This window comes from Lepisosteus oculatus, chromosome 2, assembly GCF_040954835.1.
Source record: "Lepisosteus oculatus isolate fLepOcu1 chromosome 2, fLepOcu1.hap2, whole genome shotgun sequence".
In the NCBI taxonomy this organism is placed as follows: Eukaryota; Metazoa; Chordata; class Actinopteri; order Semionotiformes; family Lepisosteidae; genus Lepisosteus; species Lepisosteus oculatus.
This window is the reverse complement of record NC_090697.1, coordinates 16,519,307-16,545,482: the sequence shown is the minus strand read 5'-3', so window position 1 is coordinate 16,545,482 and position 26,176 is coordinate 16,519,307. Positions and strand designations below refer to the sequence as shown.

Below are 26,176 nucleotides of genomic sequence, written 5' to 3'. Positions count from 1 at the left end.
GGTGGCACTTGTTGTTATTGAGCAGCAGCAGTTTGGGGTCATTGGAACACTAAATCAGAGAGACCAGTGAAACCTCAGCATTCAGGAAGTTCAGGTACCTTGAAGTCTCAGCAAATGGTGATTTCACAAATGTGGGACTTAATACCTAGTGGGGAAGATAGGGTAATGTTTCCAAGCCTCATGAAACAAACATTACTGTAGTAATATTTCAGAAATAGTGTTAGTATTTATTGGTAGTAGGTATTTTTAGTAAAAATGAATACTGTAAACTTGTTTTCCCACTATATTTCAAGTTATAGCATGTGCAAGCAAATACATTAGCTCACTGTTATGGTATTACAGCATACCCTGTATAAGGTTATTTTTTTATTCTTATTAGAGCATATTTTCTTTACTTTTTAGATTTTGTTTTTATAACTGTTATGATTGCAGCACTACTGTACTGTATAAAACCTCTTATCCTTTTCCACAAGACACACTAAGTCTTTAAAAGTTTAGCGAATCATGGAGGTTTTGTGTTATTTCATATTTTATGTCAGAGCACAACACTGAGTCACCTACAGTGACAGTACGTAGATTCTGATAACGGGTCTACACATAATGTACATCTAACACTATCCTGACGGAAACTGAATAACCAAAGCATAACCCATGATGCACTTCTACAAAAACAAGTTAGCTCTTTGTTTAGGAAGCTGTGACTTTACTACAGCCCGATGCAGGTTGGGTAAAAGAGATCGACGAGATGAAGATGAGCAAACTGGTTCCACATTTACAGTAATTTCCTGCAATGTAGCCTGTGAGCAGGCGATTTTGATCTACAAATATATAAATAATTTGGTCACCAATTATTGTGTGAATAGGCAAAATCACATCACAGATGTAGAACCTGTGAATATCAGTGTCTTACTGTACTTAACACATCACATAAGTCACTTAAGTCCTAGAGGGCTCTATTGCAGGACTTGCGGAACATGGTTAGGTACTTAGTGAACCCTGAGTGTGTCTCTGACAAGGGGATTGAGAACAACTTTTATCTGGAGCTGATGGTGTAATGTAGCGTACATTAGGAACATAAGAAGGTTAGCAAATTGAAAAAGCCATTTTAGCCCGTCTCGATTTTTAGTAGATAATTTATCAGAGGATCTCATCCAGCTGTTTCTTAAAAAGTGATTTATTTAGCTTTTTACAACATGGCTGGACAGCTTGTCCTCGACTCCCTCAACCGTTTTGTATAAAGAACTGTCGCCCATTCTCAGTTTTAAATATACAGTACTTAGTTTCACGTCCAGAGCACTTCCACATTTCATGTGCAAGTGCTAAATGAATAATTGGGAAAAGAAAGTGCTATATACAAGATTATTATTTGTAATGTCACGGATTTAACTCTTCAAGTTTGGTACAGCAGAGATGCTAGCATGGAGATGATTTTTAGATCAATTAATCATACTTGAACTTTCCAGTCAAAGGCTTGCTGGGTTAAAAAAAGCCAAATATGTGTGATTTGCTTGATCAAAACCAAAAGCATATAACGAGACAAAGTTGCTTTCTATTTCATTGCAAGTGCAAACTGCATTCTAGATTTATGTAAGTGGAATTTGTCATGGAAGTAGCAGGTAATTGCTATGGGAAAACGTAAAGCAGCCATATCAAGACACTTTACTGAAGTGTCCTAAATGGCAGTGGTTTGTGTGAACATGGTGTACAGATCATAACATTTTCTACAGCAGATGCAAGGAAGAAGGTGCTCGTTGAGTTTTATGAATTGCATGGCTTTCTGAAAATACTGGGGGCAGTTGGTACCCAGCCACATACCCATTCAATAGCCTGCTGACGAGGAACACTTGTGCACCCTATCTGGATTAAACGATTCCATTCCTTCTAGCTGTCATCCCTCCGTGAAGTTCTTCTGTATTAAGTGGCAGACTTCAAGGACAGTGCTTGTGATCACACTGTAGGCTACTTGTTGTCACAATCCTGTGTCCAATCCTAAGCACCTTCAACTAAAAAAAAAGACCATGAATAATATTCAAACAGGTACAACATGTCTCCATTAACATGTTGGTCAAATACATGATCGCATATCCCTTCCATTAAAACAGTTTGAATCAGAGGTAATTTCAACAGCAGCCTTACCACACTGTGGCCTAATCTGATCACATGTCAGAAACTAAGCAAGGCTGGGTCCCTGCTGGGATGGAAGACGTCCGACAACCCAGTTGCTGCTGTAAGTGGTGTTGGAGGACCAGTAGGTGGAACTCCCCCTGCTGGATAAGAATTTACAAACCGATGCCCCTGCGTACTGTAGGAGGCGCTCTCCATCAGATGAGACATTAAACCCCTCTCGTGACTATGTGGTCATTAAAGATCCAGTGAGACTCTTCATAAAAGTAGTGGTGTAACCCCAGCATCCTAGCTAAATTCCACTCTGGATTTGCACAGACTAGCTTTTCTGAGCTTCCCTTAATACTGTTCAGTGAAACAGTTTCTCACTTGCCCACCTGATCTGCTGTGTGGTGGAGTTCCTGGTGCATAATGGCTACCACATGTAATCCAGGTGACGTCTGCACCTTAGTAATGGATTATTATTAAAAGGATCATTTTTGTATATAGTGGGAGTGAAATGGAACATAAGAAGTTAATGCGAAGGAGTAAGCCCATCTTTATAATGAAGGTTCTAACGTGTAGTGTCATTTGTGAAGACCTGCTAGTTAAATCCACTTTGATTTTGTTGATGACCTCAAACATATTCTCCTACCAGATTTGTTGGAAAGCGTGTCTCCCCCACACAATTAAAATATGAGTGCTAGCTAAAAAAATTAAAATTCACAGTCCTTTCATTCCATTTTCAATGTTCATGACATGTCCTTTCACTGTCTTGCTTCCACATGGGTCCCATTTCAGACTTGCTTCTCTTGTTTGGTATGAAAGAACATGTCAGTCTCTTGCTGTTCATGGAAGTTAATTCATTCAGCTAGAATTTCAAAAATATGCAAACAGAAGAAGAGTGCTGTGCCGAATGAACAATTTTTAGAGCAGTGCTATACAGAATAAGCATCTTTTTTATTTTTAACTAGTGGTTTTGACAGTGTAGTGAAAGGAATGGATTACGCTGTGCACAGTGTTACTGCATGTTCTTATTGTTTTCCCCCTGTGATACAACACTGGGGCATTCATCTGATGACAGGAACGTCTTTCATAGGCAGCTACAGAAAGTAAAATTGACAGTGGTGCACTCCTTATATCCAGCTGTTAGATGTTATCTATCTCATTAATTGCATGGCATATCATGTATACCTGTGAATGAATGCACATTCATTAAAGCTAAAGTTCAGGTTCATTTCCTGTGTGGAAAATCCGTCTGTTGCCTGTGACCCCGGCTTACTTTCCAAACATAACGAGACCATCTCTTCAGGTGACTTCAGTACATTGTTTTTTTTACAAATAAGCTATATGTCTATGCTTCACTCAGGAAAGAACAATACTGCTTGCAGACACGACATAAAACTGTCCTAGTCTGAACACAGACTAAAAGTATGGACAACAGTAAGAGAGATAAATATTAACAAATGGTATATTTAGAGTGTTGTATTCATGCAATAATTACTTTTTCGTATTCATGCAAAAATTACAATTTTTGTGCTATAAACATCCTTAAACAAAGTACAGTAGTGAATATAATTGGTTGATTTATAATGATTAAAGATGATGACCTGGATTGAGTAAGTGTGGTTTAGCTTTCAAGAAGCAAGCATTTTGAGAAATGTATCTCAGCAGTACTGTTTTCTAACCAAAGAGTCAGAACCACAGAGTATATACACATTTCTTTTGGCAGTATGCTGTAACCTCATATTGTAACAGCCAGGTACAAGTGAGTGAGGTGGGGGGTATTTGTACAGTTAGATGTTGATTGGAACTGTAGGGTAATTTCTAGTCTGTCTGAAATATGTATAGCAAACTGCAATAATCCTTATGCATTTGTTGGTGATTGTGTTGATAAACAACACCATTTCCTGTTTTCACATGTTGAGCAGGCCCATAGCAAACCCCTGGCTTAAATTAGGAGTAATTCAAACGTTTCCCACATTTTGACAAGGGACTCTTTTTTTAACCTCTTGAACTGAATAGAAGCCCCAGCTTCCACATGCAAATGTATATATACATTTTTATAAATACACCAATTGAAATGCTGGTACTTACCACAAATTGTAGAAATGCCATTCTGCAGGAATTAGGATTGTCAGTATCTTCAAATGGGAATCGATTGAACGCACATTTTAGAGTGTTGGTTGGATATACTGTATTGATGTTGGGTGGAAGCTTTCATTTCTTTTGGCGGGGACCCCTAATTGCTTTTTTAAAGACCCCTGATTGGTCTCTAGATTCTAGCTGAGCGCTCAGGAGAGATGGGAAAGAGAGTCCCGGAGGGCCACTTTTCTTCCTATTTCACATGCATTCCACACCGCATCTGTGTCATTTAACACTCTCTGAAAGGGCACATGCCAGTGCTTAGAAGGCGCGTGAGCACATGTCAGTGCCCGAGTCTTCAGGGGAGCAGCGTCTTTCAGAGCTGTGGCGTTGAAGGGATGTATGACAGTATAACAGGGCGTTTAAGAAGCGACAAAGACTCCACTATGTGGAGTTGTGCTGTTGATGGGCACCGTTTGTTGTCTGGACTCTGCTATCAATAAATCTGACATCGGATCTGGGCCTGTGTCAAACACAGGTCAAACACAGCTCCAAGGTGCGAGGAGGAAATATACTTAAAAAATGAACACATCAGAGAGTTGAGCAGCTTTTCAGCAGGATTTTGGTTTCCTTTTAAGAATTTGTCATTTATCTTTCATAATTTATTAATATATGCCCTTGCCCATCCTTTGTACTGGTTATATGTGTTTTCAAAAACATGTCGGATACTAAGGGATTATAAGGGATTTATATTGGTTGTAATATTAACTGTGAATAGTGGAAATAGACAGAAGTCGCCACTTGCATAGCTTCCATTTGCTTGGGGTATGTCATTGTCATGGCAAAAATCATTACTATTTAAGTTCTTCTGCTGTTTATTTTAATTGCACATTCATATAAATGATCAGTTTGTAAAAATGGCTGGAGTTTTATTCATACTCTGCTATGCCTGTAGTAATAGTTAAGGGTGCACTACAAGAGTAATTTGATGTTCGCAGTAGAACACCACACCACTGATGAATTTGTAGTGTGGGTTAAAAATCATGAAGTAGTTATATTAGACTTCTGATAAAATTATATGATTTCACCTCTGATCAGCCACAGAAATTGCCTTCAGAATTGCTAGGCACGTTCTTTTCAATTTCTTAAATTTTATATTGATGATCTTTCTTCAAATAACAGAATTCAGTGAAACTGGCTTTTTGCTGAAAATGGTGGCAATGAGTAATTGAAAACATTTTTAAAAATTACATTATGTGTAATCTTAATAATTATGTAGGGCCTTGTCTGACTTACTCCTCCACTGTCAAGAGCAGAGTTCTAAACAGCATTATCAGGTGAAATTCACAGGATGTTGTGAGACGTGTGAAGTACCTTGAACTATGTGTTAATGTCAGCTAAGTTGAAAGCGTGTCCTCTGACATGCATTGGAAACACTACGTTTCTCAAGGTCGCTGTCAAAGAGAAACATTTGCATTTTATCCAGAATTTTTGCTTTCAGGTTTTGTAACTGATCATTCAAAAACAGCTTGCGCATACTTTTTGGTTTGGTCTCTATTTAGTTCCACTTTTCCTCTTTAATTTTGGAAGATGAGCATGTGAGAAACCTGAGGTTTCCAGACTGTTTTAAATCACTTGGCTTATATGTACTGTATCTACTGTATGTGCATTAATGTTTGAAATAACAATCTAAAAAAGTGTCTGTTTTCATTTCTCCTCTGCAAATGCATTGAAAAATCAGACCATGAAATTTTCCATTTCACAGACTGTTGTTGACACTTTTCACACTCTTTCAATTGAGGTCTGACCCCATTTACAATACAACTTTCTGAGCGGGTTTCACACATTAAAGGGAAAAAAGAGTATTAATCCTGAGGCAGTGCTGTCTGACTGCATACTATGGGGAAATTGTGATGTGCTTCTGATCTTTGTGAAAAAGAATGAAAGCCATCCAAACATATTGGGGTCAGAGTGCATACTCTGATACAGAGGGGCAGTGTTTTAAAGACTTGGATTTAATGGTAGTTCGCTTCTACTTGAAGGTAATTAGTATTTTTTGGAAGCACACTACAAACAAGTGTTATGACTGAGACAAGATCATTATGAAAAAGATCAAGACAGATTCACCTACATCTTGGGTAGTGATAGGACAGAGCCATAGAACCCTCATTTACAGGATTCATAATTAGTTAACTGAACCAGTTATTGCGATTAAAATTTGAATAATGCCAAAAATTGGTTAAGCCTTTCACACCCAAAGCACTTCCTAATGTGGAGATGAGTAAAAAAAAAAACCACTTCTGTTGTGTTGTGTATGTATCAGAATTAAAGCAAGTTCTGTGGTCTTTACACCATTTCATGGATAACCTTGTGCATCTTTTTGGAAACCCCAGATGTTTGTTTTGACTCCCAGGCTGTTAAATTTAGGTTCCCCTCCAAGTTTAAGAAAGCTGAACAGGACAGTCTGTTTCACCACACATACTGTATATGCTCATTGATGTTTTTACACATGGTTATTGGAAACTACTCCCACCCAGAGTGATGTGTGGTTGTTTCTTATTGCAGCACTTAAAAATAATGGAAAAAGTTTTTGAGGCTGCTAGTGATCGGCATCTGAACAAATCACTAGTTTACTAAAGTCTTCAGAAATCTTAAGAGTGTCTTCAGAGGGAATATCTGGGATTTTCAGGTGGTGCTCTTATGCTATTCGGTCAGAATTTATTATTTTTGTCTCTGTTTTAATGTATTGCTGTTTTCTATAGGTTAGTCACAACTTCACATCACATTCGTGTGTCATTGGCTCTTTGAAATAAACTTAATTAGTAGCAACTAGAATTCTATGCGGCATCTCCAAAAATATCTTTGTGTGGAAGCACCTGGGCAGTCAATAAGTGTGAAAATCTATAATTATTTAACAGTTTTTTTTGCTATTATTGGATATAGCAAATAATAGCAAATAATAAATAAAATAATAGCATTTCGACAGTGACCTGTTTCTGGACTAAACGCATCTACACCTCTACTGCTACATCTGTTCTCTTTCTTTTTCTTTTTCTTTTTCCTGTTTACAACCACTTTTTGTGCAATATATGCCAGGGACCTGTGCAATACATTTATATTTATATCTATAGTTACATCTATATTTATATTCATATGTGTGATACGATTTTCTATGTACTGTTCTGTTCTAGTTTGTTCTTGTGTCCGGACTGTGAGTAACTCTTGTATTGTATTGTATGTATTGTACTTTTATTATATAATTCGTTACACTGTGGCTGTGTTGTGTGTGTTAAGATGCTGTTGCACTGCAATTTCCCTCACGGGATCAATAAAGTATCGATCTATCATATCATCTAATGTGACCTTTTCATTAAAGATCTTATCATTACTGTTTGACTGAAAATTATTGCCTTAGAATTGCACTATTGTTACAACTTTAAGTGTGCCTCTAACTCTACCTCAACTTCCCCTGTCAGCTATTCAGTCCTGTGCCTTCCTCCTCTGAGGCTGGTGAATCATGCCCAAAACACTGCAGCACAAGCACAGTTTTCGTCTGAGCGGCATTTACAGTACTAGTCAACTTGCTCTCGGTATCTTCATTACAGTAGTTTTCTGATAATAATATGCGCACTTTTCAAGAAACGCAAAGCACTGAACAATAGCACACACACTACAGTGTTCAACACAAGCAAAAAGAAAGTGAAAGAAAAATAGAATAACAAAATTCAGGGCGGTACAAAGGATTTATGTGCACTTAACCATTTGTGACATTTATCCAGTGTAAACTAAATATTTAACTTCTTCCATCAGTTAATTATTCTAATCAGGCAAGGAGAGTCTTATTAATGCAACATCTGTTTTCATGGTCCCATGCTATCAGTAGTATATTTAATGGTTACATCAAACATTCTAATGTGTCTAATATTTACTAGCACATGCTAAAACATGGGCTAAATTGATATTTTTGAAGAAATCAAGAGAAGTATAATTTTATACAACTACAGTATGTAAAAGCTTGATCTAGTGACAAAAACAATTCTTTATTTTTTATCTCTTCAAAGCTAGTAAAATAAAGTAGTAGTGTAATGGGGTACATTACTCTATCCATAAGGCCAACATACCAGAACATCGTGAAGACTTTTTACTGAAGAGTAATTTTAAAGATGCACATCTAGCAGGGGGAGATGATGGTCTGTAAACCAAATTAAAAGAATATTTTAATTTAACTTTAACATATTTTTGGATATTTAGTTAGATTACAATATGTGTGAAGAGTAAAATACTGGTACAGATTATTTGCACTGGAGCTAAATGTTGCAAGTGTTCCTTATAATTGTTTGAAAAATATAATGACAGATGATGTGTGTAAATGTAGCCTGGTACTGGTACTAACATTAGGTTAAGGTTTAAGGTTAGTGGTCATTTTCAAAAATAGCCACTTTACAAATGACTTTCTGGACCTGACTTTTCACTTTCCTATCAGAAACTCAAATAGGATCAGTTCTCTGTAATAATGTGGAGCTGTAATAAGTGGATGAAGTCATAATTTGCCTTGTTTATGGTTACTTAATTGCATAACTGACTCCCACATTCATAGTTTGAACATGAATAGTGGGGGGAAAAGTACATGATGGTGTAGTATTGTATATTCACCTGCATGGTGTTTAATTTCCTGTGGATTTTACAACTATTTTTGGCAGATTTACTTTGTGTTCTTTATCCAAACTACATAACTTTGCAGTGCCATCTGTTGAAGTTAAGTGTGATGATCAGAGTCACTGTGACTTAGAGATGTGTTAAAATAATCTGAAAAATGATCAGGTGTACCACTTGAGCCATTTATACACAGCGACCCATGAAAACTAGAACACACTGATTTAGGAAGGCTTTCAGAAAGAGTACTGATCCTTGTGGCATTATATAGTGTGCCCTGTCTCACATATGTACGGTATATTTTATGTGCACCTGTATACAGTAACTTCAGTGCACAGAAAGATAGTAGACACAGTAGAAAGATAGTAGACAGATATGGTGGTTGTTGCCCAGTTTAAGAAACAAAACCTGCCATCTTGTATCATTTTGATCAGACTTTTTTGTTCCCAGCTCATCAGTTATCATTCATGATTAGCCACCTCCTTTTTATTTTGTAAATGGCTGCTACTGTCTCAAACTAAGTTTCTTTATTACAACACAAAGAAACTTCTGGGTCTGTGAACTAAGGTGAAACACGTTTTTTATGTAGTGTAGGTCGCATTAATTCTCTGTATATTAAAAGAACATAAATATAATATTCTTCCTCCGGTATACCAAATTCATAAGTGACTGTAGGACGTTGGTTCTTAATAAAGGTTTTTGAAGCAGTACTGTACAGTACCTGAATTGGCAAGATAGATTACAGAGAAAGGTTCTCTTCTGTTTTAATTCATTTACCACTTCCTTTTTATAAATAGATCTGTTACATATTAGTGTCATTTCATAAAAATATGTTCATTTGAGATAACTGCCCATTCAATAGAAGGAGCCTTCTAACTTCTAGCTGTTCCATCCACAACATAAGCTAGCCCACAAAGTCACGAAACATTTTGGTTATTTCCATTCTGAAACTAAAAATCCTGGGTATTGTTTTATACTTGATTCATAAAATGATGGATCTTGGTGGTATGCAAATGAGATCTGAGCATACAGAATGTGTGAACAGAAAAACTTTAAACTAAGAATAATAATAATAAATGAATCCCTTATTTTGTATGACTTTATCAACTGTGACCAGATTTGTATGACTTAATTAAGATAGTCCATGAGATGTAGCATGTTTGTGTAGTGATGCAGAAATCACGAGAAATAAATTACAGTACAACAGTTCAATATAACTGAAACAATGAATTTTATATCAATATTACAAAGAATTAATGAAATTCTATTCCAGCTTTAGATTACAGGTAACAGTTTCAGTTGGAACACATACAGTAGACAAGGATAAGGGTGTAGTGTTTAAGTAAATATATAAATATTCAAACGAATATGAATACAAATGACCTGGGAGTTGCTATATTTCTGTCATTCATTCTTTGTAAGCTTGTGGGTTCTTTAGTTTAACAAAATGCAAAAGAAATCAAGTAAATGATGCAAGATTTTTCTACTACAGTACATTTTACTTTCATGTTTTAGTTATTTTCATATAAAGGACAAAGACAAGTACTCCAAATAAAGAAAATCTGAACAATTATGGCTGAAAAATGATTTTTCAGAGAGATCGTATGAGCTACTTTGTTGTTTTAAGCTGCGCTTCAACAGTCAGTGGTAAAAAAAAATCCCTGTTTCTTTCTCCTTTCTGCTTTTTTTGACAGTCATATCATTGTGTTTGATGTTTTTGATTTTACTGTTTTTATTGTGAGCAATGGAACAGCACAGCATACAGTTCAATGTGGTGTAACCTGTACATTGCACAAAGTCTTCACACAAGAGTTGAATATTCAGTCATCTCATTTAGCTTCACAAGCCACACTCAGTAGAAATAGAGTACAAGCACCGTCTGTGCAGCCTACTGCAGAGAAATGTTCAGAAAAGCTCTTATCAAAGTGGCAGTAAGCCCTGTAATAAACTGGTACTTCTGCTGCCCAAGAGGCTTGGTGGTTTTTCAGGGAGGACCAGCCTTCAATATGCCACCCCTCTCCCACTGCATATGAAAAACAAACATCGAGCCTAACATTCGCAACCATTCCAATAAGAACTGACTGCAAAACAGATGATCATGTTGTGTGGTGTCAAGTCTCTAAGAAAATAATCCTTTTCACATTGACTTGTAGTGAAAATAACGGGGGGAAAAAACAAATGAGGCTTCAGGACAATTGAGTACATAAATGTTGTTTTAGGCTTTTTCATAATGCATGATGCCTCATAATGAATGAAATGGAATTTAATGTGACAGTGCCACGTCACACGTCAGTTTGTCTCATGAATGAGTGCCTTTGTTGAATTTTTCCAATTCAAGAACATTATCTATTGGGATTCCAGTGTTATCAGTTTGCCCACAGTGTAAAATAGGGATCATGAAGTCCAGATTTATTAAAGGGATTTGAGATGTTATAGCAGCTTTGAAATCGCAGACAAACTAGTTGATGGCATTCAGAAATATTCCTTACCGAACAAGAATCGATTGGGGGCCGTGCCCAAACTATTTTATGGGGCGTGTTGTGTAAAACGCTCATTAGATGTTAAATTATTCTTCTGCTTTTTGCAGCGTCTCTGCCGTTGCTCGTTCGTGACGAGCCCTGCAGGCTTTTGTGGTCTTACCAGGTGGCCGCTGGACTTCTGCAGCCTCCAGCAGACCTGTGCATGGCCGTCGTGTTGGCGTGGGGAGTGAAGTGAGAGAAACAGTCGCAGAGCTAGAAAGACATTATTAAAGCACCCTTTCACCGTGCGTTTGGCACATCACTTTCTAACTGTTGTGATGAGCATTGATTTCCGTTCCTTTGAACCTTTACCATTTATGCTGTGACCACCAACCTTTCTGAAGACAAAACTGTTTCTGTAGAACCACCGCTTTGCCTGTGGATCTTTGTTGAAACGACTGTTTCTCTGCTGTGTTCAGTTGCAGTAGTGCGTAAGTGCTTGTTTAGTACAGACAAATAGTGTTCTAAAGTAGTTCAAGTAGGTAGGTACCTCAGCATGCGTAGGCTGAAAAGGAACAAGTAAAGGTTTATTCCAGGCTGAAAAGAGAAGAAAAGAAACACAATGTTTCGGCTGTGGAGCCTTCATCGGCTGTGGATCTGATGGGGTTAGTTATGAAAGGACGACGATGTGGAGCTGTTAGCCAAAAAAATTCCTTAGCTTCTTTGATGTTGTTGTCAGAAACGGTAATCTGTTGTTTGAGGGAGAAAACGGTAGAAAAGCATTAGTTTCCTCGAAAATTGTTGTAGAAGTCTCCGAGTGTTACTCTGGGTGGTGTCAGAGTCAAAGGAAAAAGTGTTAAATTTCAGACAAAATCCTTTAGGAATGATATTATAACGACGACAGCTGTAAAGGAATAGGAGGTGGTTAGAAAGCCTAGTCGTGACTCCCAAAGAAGGCTCCAGCCGAAATATTGTGTTTCTTTTCTAGTGTTATAAAGGGCACATCAGGGTAGAGATGAAAAGTAACTTCCCATGTAAAAGGTGTGACTTCAGTCTTTTAGCTTCGACTCTTACATAGATAGATTTTTCCTGCAGTAATAAAGATCAGAAACAGATTGAAAATTATGAGTAAATACTGTCTTTAACTGCTTATGTATTCAAAGCTGCTCTTGGCTTCCTTGAGAGACCTTTTGTGTTTTTTTGTTTATTTTTACACAGTATGGAAAACTCTAGCCCTGCACTAAATGCTGACATGAAAGCAGAAGTTTTTACAGTGTCGGTGTTGGGGAAGCTACTTGTAAAAAGGTACCATTAATGTCCAACTTTAGTTGCTGTCTAACTAGGACGAAACATGCTTGCAACTAGTTTGCTGTTGTGAGTAAAAGTTAGTTGCAGCAGAAGGGATCAGAAATAATAAATAGGACAGAGCTGGTGGGATTTTCTTATCAGGAAACTGTCTTGGGGTGGCAACAATTTCTACGTCACTCTAGTGTGGTGAAAAGAGCAGTTGCTCGTGCCGCCATTCAGTGTCCCATCTCTTCTCTACTGATTTCGGTTTCGTGATGCAAAAGTTACTTATGTAAGAGGCGACATTAAAGCCTTAACTGGTTTCCTCTCACTGGTCTCAGGCTGCCTGTGTCTTTGACTGTCTTGGGCCTTAAGAGTGACTGTGAACACTAGGATTCTCTGGGCACCTGCAAGCTTGTAGTGAAGTGTGGGTGAAAGGCAGTCACTCATCCTGCTGGTAGTAGCTCTGTTGTGTATGCGGTGGTTAAATAGTGAATAATCTTAATATTCACGAAATCAGAGTATGGCAGGCACAAGTCCTCCAAATCTTCCTTCTCCCTCTTCTGGTGCAGACATCTGGTTTGTTGGGAAACGGAGTATATTTAAAGTTTGTCGTAACAGTTCCAGAAGGTCCACAATAATAAAAATAAATACGGGTTTCCATTTTTAGGACAACATAATTCACTCATATCTGTACCTATCTTGTTTCTTGACATGAGCTCAACTGTCACACCTCACGTTGCTACCTCTCTTTAAAGGGGAATTGGTAGTAGCAAATAAAATCTGAACACGTTAGTGCATTAGGTAAGATAATTCTTTACACAGCAACACTTCTGATACCCGCAGTTCAGTCTACAAATGTCATAATGGAGATTTTAAACTGAATTAAACCCCCCAAAAAGTTTGAAAAACCAAAGGGCAGGCAAAGGTTTCATAGATACAGTATGTCTCCTGGATTATTTATTCACATCCTTCATTTACTACAGTATTTGCTTAAATATGTTGAACAGGTCACTGGTTCTAAACGGTGCTGTTCTAGTTGCCATCGGTAAGTTGAGGCACCAAAGGGTGGCCTAGAACACTTTTGTGGGGTTGGGGTGTGTTTGGAAACCACTCTGGTTTGCCTTGTGAGAGGTAAAAGTCCTAAGTCCTTTGTTCACTAGCTGATGCCTTACAGTAGGCCTGTGGTGTGAGTAAGAGGCTTGCAGTATGAGAAGAAGTTGATGGCTTGACCATTGACCTACACTGAGGCTGCCAGAACAGAACCTTCTTAGCCTTGCACAGGGAAGACTATGAGGGGACCTGGCACAAGCATTAAAAATCCTCAAAGCCACTGAAGAAGTCAACCCAAATGGACTTATAGAGGATAAAATCAACATTCAAACAAAAGCCAGAGGACAAGAGGAAAAGATGTGGAACTGTACTTAAAACTGAGAACTGTAGGCATGTCTTTACGCAAAGGATTGTGGGAGTCTGGAACCAGCTAGCCAGCCATGTGGTTAAAGGAGAACTTTTAGCTTCCCTCAAGAAACAGGAAGATGAGCTCCTTGGATCGATTAGTTACTGCAAAGTGGGCCAGATGGGTTAAATGGCCTCTTATCATTTGTAAGCTTTGCTCATATTCTGGTGCTGTGGATGACAGGTTTGTGCTGTCTTTATCCCCTGCTTGCTTGTGTGAGGATTTCTATTATGGGTGTAGTTCATTAACATTTTTTTATTCCAAATGTGAAGGAATTAACAGAAAAATGTTAGCATTTACTGAACTAGAAGTATGGTTACGACACTGGAGAATGATGTATGTGGCTGATGTTTGCTTACAACACCAGGTTGTGTGTGTTCTTCAGTGGGCTCTTTAACTGTTCTGTTGATATCCTGGTGTGAAATGTAAACCTTTCGGATATCCAAGTATGAATAAATGGATATAACTAAGTAAACACCCCCTTTCTTCATGTGCAAGAGCACCCTTGAAGTTGAATGCTTGAATAAAAGTAATTTTAAATACATGGGTATAAAATCAAGGTTTATAAAGGAGCCTTACAACTCTTTCATCTTATCAGTATTACAGATAATATTTTGTAGTGCTTACCTGTAATAAGTTCTACAACCATTATTTTTCAAAGAAAATGAGTAGTGGCTTAAAGTAAAAAAGAAATTAAACCTGCCACCATAAGTGTCTGATGAAAGCAACCTTTAATTTAACTTTACTCATCTGTCTCAGAAAGGAAGGCAGAACATAATGTGAAGTGCTATACAACATCTTGTGATCCGTAGTAGAAAGAACATGTCCATTACTTGATTAAAATTGTTATTTAGGAAAAAAGCTATGTTAATTCAATATTTCTGGTACTTTTCCAGTTCAGTTACAATATGGAATTCTAAACAATTTTTTTTCTTTTTGTTCTTAATGAGATTAATCTTCAGTGATTTTTCCCATAAACATTTCTCATTCTGCAAGTTCCTATGAGTTAGAAGAAATTACAGTGTAGACCTTCGGCAAGGTGAGTTAAGCTATCTTTAGCCTTAGAGTGTACTGTACATTACTGGCTTCCAGTACACTGACAAAACACTGTATGCCCATTTTAGACTATGTTAATTTAATCAATTTAGCACTCTATGCAGTTTAGGTAAAGTAGCTGATAAGAGACCACCAAAGAGCAGAGTTCTGGTTACAGTGAAAGTATTGTACCTGGAATTTCAGATGACATCAGTGGTTCTACAGTACATAACACTGCAGGAAGCACCCCTGCCTCTCAGTGTTTATATTCCAGAGTGCTTGCCCGTCTTAAGGTTATTCAGTGTACAAGTTTTCAGATGTCAAGTCATTTCTGACTTTTACTAAACTCACTTTAGAAACTAGATTAATATTAGCAAACCGTTCTTCTGTAAATGTAAAACACTTTTGTTTGGCCAGATGCATTTCTTGACACTTGTACCTGTTGTATCACTTTGATGGCAAAATCTTTCTCGGAACTCAACCACGTGATTTTTGAGCTCTTTCAGCCTCCTGTTTAAACTCACCTGCTTTATAAGAAATATATGCTATTTTTTTCCATTAAGCATTTAAATACCAAGAACACAGTTTGCTCTTAGATGATTTCTGTAGTTTCAATTCTCAGTGGTATCCTGTCAATATTTTATCTGAATTAACTTTGTAATTAGATGAACTTTAGTTAACAACTGGAATCAAAGCATATAATAAGCATTGTTAATTACAGTAGGTATAAATGTACATAGTACTAACAGATTAACTTCATAAGCTTGATAAATTTGAGTGAACATTAAGCTCTAAATAGTCAGTTCATGACTTCAGGTACTTAAATTAGTTTACTAGTAGTTAATTACTACTATTCAAGAAGTAACTGTATTGCAGTAACTAACTGTTGTTTCTACTGCCTCATTAAGTGCTTAGTGCTTGAAACCTGAATTTAGGTTATATAGGCCTATCCAATTAAACTGTGTGAGGTAACTTTGTATGTGAGAAAAGGATCTAGTGGTGTCTGTACTGTATGTCTTAGTGTTACTGTTGCTTTTTTCTCAGATGCTTCTCATTGTGTGGAAACAAATAAAGGCTTGTAGGTGTTCTTTACTCTGAGTTGTTTTAAACATTTTAAACAATCGGTGTGTCTGGGGCAGTGTTGTGGGTAGTGCTGCATTTTAAAAGATCTGGAAAACCTCTATATCTTATGATTTGGGCAAAAAAAGTCAATTTAGAATGCCGCGTTTCCTAAACTGAGTACTTGTTATTTCAAAACATACTGGTATCTTAATTTTGTTTATTAAACCATATTATACAGTAACTTGCGTTCTTAAACTTACTTGACTTTGACTTTGACTGGTTCTGAATGCGCAGGAAAAGGGCGTGGTGGAATTGATTGCCCATTGAAGATAACTGTGACAACAGAGTAACAGACTATAGGTTTACTTTAAATTAAAATTTTAAACTATATTTTTTAAAAATGGCAGGCAAACGAGTCCAAACAGTCCAAGGGGGAAGTCCGGCGTGCAGTCCAGGGTCCAGGTAATGGGAGATTCATCCAAGGCAGACAAGGTTAAAATCCGGAATGGGATCCGGAACAGGAACAGGGAGTAAAACCAGGGTAACGAGGCCAGGTGAGCCGAGCCCCGGACTCAGACGGTCAGGACACTGTGATGAAGCCTATGTCGTCGGGTCTCTCCTGGATTAGCTGGTGGACGGGCTTCCGGGCGTCCATCTCCCTGTGCTGAGCCAGGAATAGCGAGAGCACCAGGCTTAAATAAGGAGACAAAACAGGAGGCAGGGGCACACAATCATCTAAAAAATGAAAGGGTCGGAGCGCCCTAAAGAGGATGGGCTTACAATCGTGACAGAGGGCCGACGATCATGACAAAATGTCTATTATGAACTTATATGAAAGTGCTCAGCTGTATAAATGGCACATATTTAGGTTTCTTTGGATAAAAGTGGTGGTCAAATAAGTTAATAATAAATGTTTATAATAACCATATTAATAACCATTAATATGTTAATGGTTATAACCATAATAACCATTTGTTTATTATTAACCAAATGGTTAATAACCATAATGGTTTTGACAAATCTGCATTTTTTTTCACTATTAAGGGCAACATTTACAGTATGGAAAGATACACGGCATACATACCTACCCATTAGTATTCAACAAAGATTTGTGACAAAGCATCTTTAACAACAAGACAGTGTAAGTGGAAAATCAATGGCAGTACCCACATTTAGAGTTTTGTATAAAACATAAAAATGGAAAAAAAGAAAATCTTCCTGATTTTTAAAAAAATGTTAAATTTCATGACGGGATGTAGTGAACAAGGTTACTAGGTGTTGTGAAACATGCTGAAAGGAGAGGGTAAAATATAAAAAATGGGATTTAGGAGAGTTGTAACTAAAGATTAAACATAGACTAAATATAGAGCATAAGTATTTTCTCCAGAACAACACTTCAGATATCAAGATGCCTCAGATTCAGCCGTAGTCAAAGATCATCGTTAATAGATTGGTTATACAAGATTAGATTACCAAGATTACTTTTTATTAAATTAAGAAGCTTTTAAATTTGACTCCTAGCTGCTTTTAAAGCAATGCATAAACCGATTTTTGTTCCCGTCCACTAATCGTTGTAAGAGGTTCAGGCAAAAAACCTAGAGAGAAAGAGGTTTTTTAGGGTATCTCTGTCTGGTCAGGTAAAAGTTAGGTCTCAAAACAGAAGGGCAGAGGTAGTAACTGTATAAAATACGAGCTCTTACAGGCCCACAAGGTGGAACAGTGGTGAGCATTGCTGCCTCGCAGCACTGAGGCCCTGGGTTCAATTCTGGACCTGGGCTGCTGTCTGCATGGAATTTGCATGTTCCTCCCAGGTTCATGTGGGTTTCCTCCAGGTGCTCCTGTATCCTCCCGCTATCCAAAGACATGCGGGTAGGAGAATTGACTTCTGTAGAAAAGAGCAATTGGCCCTGGTGTGTGTGTCCTGACTTGCGCCCAGTGTTTCCCAGGAATGATGGTGAACTCTTACAGTACACCTAACCAATAACCAAAAGAACTGCACTACACAATATACAGTAGTAAAAATTACATATTCAACTACTACAATTAATAACAGTACATTCATATGTAAAATGTGCCATCATAAACAAGCACATCAGCAAAAACGTCATACGAATTAACTGTAACAGCTATTTAACTTGAAACTGTCAAATTGAATTCACTGGAATTTATTAATTGGAATTAACTGTAGATACTTTTTAAACACATTTTACCATTTACTGCATTGCTCATAAAACATAAAGATTCTGTAGTAGCCCAGAGAAGTATTTGGAACTGCTTAGTATTGGAATTTTAGTATTGTTCTTATCTGTGAGCTGAGTTATACAGTCATAAATAACTGAGAGGTAAGAAAGTCACGTGTTTAGACTCCTAAAAATGACTAGAATTTACTGTACATGACAGGCTCAGGCAAACTGAGCATGCAGGTGTCAGTAAGTAAGTTGAGTAAATCCCCCTTATCAGTGAACCCTACTGAACAGTTAAATATATACACACAGATTTACTCAGCAGCTGTAAATTTATCTTGCTTTTACCGTATAAGACATTGAGAACAGCACTCTGGAGTTCACGAGAGGGCAGGTACGACGCCCCCAGGGAATATATACCAAGTGAACAGTATGTGTGCTGCTTGTGTAAGACTCGTATACGTCAGACCGATTCTGCCTTACGTTATTCGTCACATTGAACCGATGGTCAGGCTTCACAGAGTTAAATCTTGGCAGCCTTGATGTGGCAGCCCTCCAGATAGCAGCTTTCTTGAGTGACAAACCTGACAAGACTGGGCAGAAATCAGACTTCCAGTCCTCAATACACTACAGTAGTTTATCAGGTTTGGCAGAATTTATAATTCTGCTTAAATATGCAGATTATTGTATGATACAGTATATATATAACACTAGGGTCAATGCCCCTTTTGCTTCTAAAACATTTGCACCTTTGTAGAGGTGATAGAAGCCCAGTTCAGTGTACCAGAGAGCCCCTGTCTGGATAAGTAGGGTGGAGGAAAGGTCCCTAGTAGTACGTTCAGTGTCCTTCAGAAATACTGGGACAGTGAAGTCAAACTTGCTATTTTTACTGTATACCCAAGCAATTCGGATTTGAGATGAAAAGATGAATATCTGGCGGAAGTACAGAATTTAAACCAATGACACCACTTATAGGTCTAATCTTTTTATTTCTGGGTATTTCTGTGTTTATATTGTCATACCATTTTAGCGGAATAGCACCTTTTGTGTTCAGTCTTCCCATTTCAAGTGAACATAAGTACTGGGCCAAATTAACTTAAAGTAAATTAAAGTAGTATTAAACCTAGTATTTGGCTGCAAATCCTTTGCAGGCAATAACTGCTTCAAACCTGTGATCCACTGACATTACCAAACTCTTGTCTTGCTGCATGATGACATGCCAGCCAATCTGAAGGCATTTTTTTGTATAGTACATAGGCAGACAAGATGTTTCTGTACAGTTCTGAAGTCATTCTATTACCACAGTCATTACTTACGGGATCAATATAGATGAGTGAGCCATTTGAAAATAGCAATTTTGACTTATGTAAAAACGTATGTAATTATAAAATATTTACGCTGTATGGTGTATGCTGCTGTTGGATTTTCTTTGACTGCAGAGATAAATAACTTACTTTCATTTGGGTCTGCAGATTTAGTTATTGTGCCACTGTGTTCAGCAACAGGCTTTCTGTGACACGTAATTAACAAATTGTCAGAACCATATCATGACATAAGAATGCAAGCTTAGCCTCCTGAAACTGCTGCAGTTAAAGGTCTAACCTCAAAATGCTTCTTCCATGAGACATGTATTTCTTGGTATTTTTGTCCCAAAATGAACCCATGTACAGTACTTCACTTCATGAGTTAATTAGTATTGCCCATTCACTTCACATCTGTAACAGTAATAATTAGTCATGTACATTACAGATGCTGCTCTCCAAATTTAAAGTTTTTTTTTTTCACTTGCTTTAAAACCTCTCATATCACAGACATGAGAATGCTTTAGGCTCTGTATTATTGCAAAGTTGAAACAAGGATGAAGTGGTCTGACACTAAAATTAAAAAATGACACTGAGGCTTGTATATAATCAAAATATTGACTCACTAGTTGCCAAATACAAATTCAAGACTTTCAAAATCTTTTTAAAATGTAATTTGGTTTAGTTGTGTCATTCATATTTTTGTAAATAATTTTTAAAAAATACACAGCAGATATAAACTTATTTTGCTGGGAATAAAACAACCAGCAAATTCCATGCTGTAGCAATCTTCCCCTATCCAGAAGGATAAGGCACCGCATCTTTTCATGAGAGAAAAAAGATGCGTGGTTTCAGTGGTAAAGTCTTCTTTTTTTGCAGTAGGGGAAATAATTTGTTGTATGTATTTGTAATTTAACTCATCAATGCATCCATTTTCTAACTACTTCATCCAATACAATGTCGTGGCAAGCGAAGGGCACAAAGCAGGGAACACCTTGGATGGGACGCTAATCCAGCGCAGGACACACATACACTGACACCAGGGCCAGTTTTCCCAGAAGCCAGGTCACCTGCTACCATTTACTATTTATTTGGAAACGGAGCCCCTGGAGGAAGCTCACACAAATGCGGGCATACATACAGAGCATACAAACTCCATGCAGATAACACCCCAGGTCAGGAACTGAACCCAGGGCCCCAGCGCTACGAGGCAGCACTGCTAGCTGCTGTGTCACCGTGCCACCTAGTAACTCTTAAACACTTTTTTTTCTTATGAACCGAAAACAGAGGCCATGACGACACCCCCCAGAGGGGAATTTTGTCACATGTGTGTTGTTCTTTAAAAGGTGATGTGTGATATAGTGGAACTGTAGAATGGTTTCTATTTACTCGTTTGATACGGATCTAACGACATTTGCAGTTAAATTTCAAATGATTCCCTTAATGAAAAGTGAAATATTTTCAGCAGTTTGCAGTTTGTGAGATGGAAGTGCATAGTACATTAACAGTACTTTCTTTAGTTAGTCTCTTGTATCTTTCATGCTTGTCTTTATTAACTCCAGAACTGCGTGCTGTCATACCCGTTTTAGTTTTGACGGTCCAAATTCTACAGTACATCACCATTTGACAGCCCTTCTCTGAACAAACTGCCGGGGGGTGAACATCATACTTGATTCCACCTTTCCAAAGTGCAGTGTGTGTGATTTAATGCAAATGTGTTTTTTTTTATTTTTATTCTGAACACTTCACATTACTTCTTTGGCAGTAATCCTTTCAGATTTTGCAAGCAGTTTTTGATTTATCTATTCCCGAAAAAACACCACGTAAATCAAAAACCTTAATTTCCCTTAAGAATGCATGTAAAAAGAGGGTGTTTGTGTTCTGGGTCCACTCCTGGCCAGGGGGTTCAACACCCCAATCACTTTTAGCCAGTTATGAAGTTCAGACCATTGCATATAATTGTTTTCAAATGTTTTAATAATTATGAGATGATGGGAGGCAGTGTCACCCAAAAACCACTGTTCACCTGATGTGCATGAAAGTACTCACAGTATATATTAAAAAAGGAGAAGGAAAATTGCATGTTTTACTGTGCATCTTATTCCATGGCAAATAAAACTTCAGAATATTTTTTATTTCCACCATCATCTAGTTTTCTTTTCATAATGCTTCCATACAGGGTTGGTATTTTTCTAGGTTGCATCCGTTTTTCATGCAATTATTTCATGAATCATATGTATTGGAAATACAAATATGAATATTAACTTAAAACGTAGCTAATTAAAAGTATCTTCTCATGCATATCAAAAACAAAAATTAAACTGGCAGAGCAGAAACCATTTTTGGTTTTTCTAGCAGAATGTGACAAACAAGTAGTTCAGTTGGAATACAGTTATTATATGTCATTATAGATGTGAGTACTTTAAAATATTCTTACAGATTAAATTAATCTAACCTAACCTTTTACACTGAATTTCATATATACATTTTTCAGATGTAATTTTTAAAATTAAATTCAGTATTTTGTATTATTCTAAGTTCTTCATATTATTGAAGTTCTTTCTTCAGTACATAGAGCCTTTTGGGCATTTAGCCTACACAAATATATCCGTTAGTTTATTTTATATATTAAAAATTGTGGAAAGCTAGGACTCTGCCTTCCCAGATAAGTCCTTTTAGAGCCTTTATGTAAGATAAATGCTTCATACAAGAAGTGTATAGACATATATTAACGTGCAGAAAGATTGCCAAGTAATGTTTGTACGTACACATGAGTTGTGCAAAGAAAGAACTAGACTAGTACCATGGAGATGCACTTGGTGTGTAGAGTTTTGCACCCACCAGTCAATTTAACTGATCAAGAGAGGAGTGAGAGTGAAACAAGGGAAATGGGTTGCTGAAATGACTATGAAGAAGACTGAAGGTCTCTGGCTGACACTGAATGGATCTCTAAATGAAACGGTAACTATGCTCTTCTAATTAAGCAATGCTAGGGAAGTTAATTCAGGTTGTGAAATTTACTGTGTTGAAATGTAAGCAGCAGGGTAGGTTTTGTACATGTGATTTCTTGTGTGGTCTAACGGCTCTGCAGGTAGAATACCTGCTACACCACAGTTTTGTGAACTGAGATGTACTTCATATGTGTTGTGCTGTTGCCTTTTCGTTCTGTGGTTAATAGTGTAGTAAATAAGAGATCACGTATGCTTGTTTGTCAGCTTCTGTCTTTCAGTAACCCTTTGTGGAGTTACGAAGTTGATGATGTTCATTAATATGGGTATATGCAGTACAACATCTTACAGTGCTGAGACTGTGGTCTGTGAGACTTTGCATCACGGGGGCAACACAGCAGCAGGGTAGTTAGCATTATGGGTCCAGGGTTTGAGTCCTGCTTGGGTCACCTGTCTGTGTAAAGGGCATGTTCTCCCTGGGTTGGCTGTGACTGTAGAGAAAAGGAACAAAGTGAGCCTTATGAGAAGTGGAATGGCCTGCTTTCATCAGAGGCCTGTCTGTTACTGCTTACACTGAGAGGGGTCAAACGTCTTTTAGGAGCTCCAGAATTAAAAGTGCCGCACAACAGAGAAGTGAAGCTCTACCCTTTCCACACTGTTGTCAGTAGGCAGAATATGTGGGATCAAAACCTGCTTGCGCTGTACGTCTGCTGATCATTACCTACAGCTACAGCTTGTGTTGTACATTGTGTAACACATTGTGCGATGGCTTAGAAATCTCAACTTGGATATAAAAGTCAACATTCCTACCTGCTTGAAGCACTTTGTTTGGTGAGTATTTGGTACACTTTGCTAGTGTCTTCAGAACAAATCAGCAGGCGATGGAAAAATGATTGTGTGAAAAAAAATAACTGCAGCAGTAGACTTTTGGAAAAGTTATTATTTATCAGACAAGTGTACTGGCAAGTGAAGGGCTTTGAGAAGATGCAGAAGCCTGTTTATTAGACCTCTAGTGATTAGGGAATGCCAAAGAAAAAGTAGACAGCAGCTTTTTTGTCACAATTTCTGATAGATGGCCACTGAAGAGCACCAAGATCTTAAATGTTCCCCCAAAGGAGCCAAACAATACCTATTTCAAGAATGTTGGCGGCAACTACTTCAGTTTAGATGGAAGGCTTGCTGGGAATTGAACATGCCAAAAAATAGTACTCTGAGATGAACAGATCCTAAAATATTAGTCCAGTCAAAATGAGTAATATTACAGCTGAGACCAGTCAGTAAAAATCATTGGATTATTATGAAATTCCTTGAGTGAAATAGAGGACTAGAAAGAGAATCAAATACTTAAGTGATATTTAGATGTCATGGAACTTTTCCTTTAAGAACATGTTATTTTAGACAAAGAAATCTAGCAGCATTGTAACAAAATAATTACAAAATGAAGTCACCTGCTTACGTCTGTGCCACAGGCAACTCTGTGTAGCTGGTCCAAAAGCATGCAGTCTATTTGAAGACTATTACTCTTAACTCTGCAAAGAAGGAAAACATTAAACACAGATAAGCTAAAGGGGATGGATGAGAAAATGCTCTGTGGTTGTTTTCAGGAAGCTTCAGAAAATAAAAAAGAAAAATGACTGCATTTCCTGAGTTTCCCAGAAACTGTTCTGTCCTCTTTGAAATAGAAATTGCTAACAACAGAAAAGTTTGTGTTACAATTCAATGAGTTTGGCACTCTTTCTAAAATTGGTGATTAAAGTGATTAAACAAAACCCTGTAGAAGATTAATGTAAGCTAGTTTATATTGAGTTTGGCCTGACAGCTTTCTAAATAACAGTTGCCTCCTATGTATAGTGTATTGCCTATGTATTGCTTCCTATTTATACTGACATTTATTCTCACATTTGAGATCTTTTTCATCATCACGTTGTTAAGGGGTAAGAATAAGTGTCCAGATATGTAATGTTTCCAGTCCTAGTAGTAGCAATAATAATTGCTTTTCCATGAATGTAGTGCTTTTCATACCAAAGGACTTTACAGATACACAGCACCTACAGTATCTAATGGGCAGCTCTCATGTACCAGTAGTCCCACTATACAATGGAGGAACATAGTACAAGTTTTTAAGATTAACCACTGTGATTATTCTGACTGCTTGACTAATTTTTTTTTGCCATCTCAAATTGAAACGTAAACTGCAGACCTTAACTGGCAACCGCAACACAGGCTCACTGTCATGGGCAATTTCGGCTGTTGTCTTGTTAGCCGCAACTGTCTTCATTGTGTGCTGAGTAAAAATCCCATCTTAATTGTATCTGGCCAACTCCCAGACCATGGATGTCAAATGGATTCCTGCCTGAAGTCAATAAGTAGCATAACCTGAAATTGAGATTCAGGTCTCTGGATAGTATAGCAAGGTTTTTCCTTTTATGCTTGGACTTTGAAGCCCCATTTAATAGCATGTTAATATCCCAACACAGAATGTCAGCTTTCTTTGCATCTTATGCAAGAAGATCTGTTCCTTTGTAAGATTAATGCAAAACCCCAATGTTAATATTCTAAAATCCATGTTGTAGGCCAACAATGGATTTTTTTAACCAAAGTTCCACATATGTCCTCTGGGGAAAATACAGCAGTGTTTATCAAGTGAATGAAAATGTTTTTTTTTGTTGTTTTGTTCTTTCCTGGTATAGTTTACAGCAATTGGTGATGTGTCACACGATAAAAGCCACAATCTTAGCTAGTTTCAAATAAATGAAAAGTGATATTGTTTCAAGTGTCATTTCATATAATTTCTTTTTCATTAGTCTATTTTTGTTAGACAGTTATACTCTAGAGATAGCAATGGGGAGTATTTGAGTGCCATATGATATATTAACCAGATGTTTTACAGAAGATTCCAAATACTTATACTGATGATTGTAGTTCTGAAGACACATTTGTACTGTATGTTTGTGAATCATTTGATATTGAACCTCAGTACTTTGCATTCTATTTTATTAAAAACACATGGAAAATGATACACAGACAATTTTGTGTGTCCATTGGGTAGCTGTAAAACCTATATGCTTTACAAGGAGGACCATTTGAGTAATGCTAATGACATCTGTTTTTCTTTTTCTTAACAGATCCCAGGATTCTCAGCAGGGATTTTGTGGACGATTGTAGCCAAAGTACATGCAAAAGGTACATTGAATTTTCTAATAGAAAAGCAAACACTTTCTTTTCTTAAAATCAGAGAACTTTTAACAACGGTTTAAATTTTTGATGAGCAAAAAATGTTCAGTATCTACATTGGCTCTGGTGCATGTTAAATTTTCTGTGGAATCAGAAAAATTAGTGAAATAACCCTGTTTCCAGAACATTCAAATGTTAAACCCATTTATTAAGATTTTTTGCAATTGAATAAGGAAATGTGGAAGCCTGTCATTAAGGTCCAACTAGATGTTGGGATAATATTGAGTATCATCCAAAAAGGAGAGCAGGGTAGTCCTGTTGCAAGGTGTGGTCTGTTTCACATTCTGCTTTGTGAAGGGTGTGTGGTGACCAGGAACTAATTGGATCAACTCAGAAGCCTAGCAGATGTTTTATGTTAAAAAATAGA

The 26,176-nt window shown here is 37.3% G+C and overlaps 1 protein-coding gene across 5 annotated transcripts in view; it reads left to right on the top strand.

Moving 5' to 3' along the window:
- Positions 1-26,176, top strand: part of LOC102695247 (transcriptional-regulating factor 1) — a 97,630-nt gene that overhangs the window by 6,128 nt on the left and 65,326 nt on the right. For all 5 annotated transcript variants that reach the window (XM_069197612.1, XM_069197610.1, XM_015358272.2 and 2 more), the window contains exon 2: positions 25,701-25,758. The gene's annotated coding sequence lies outside the window, so the exon portion shown is untranslated. The remainder of the gene's footprint in view (positions 1-25,700; positions 25,759-26,176) is intronic.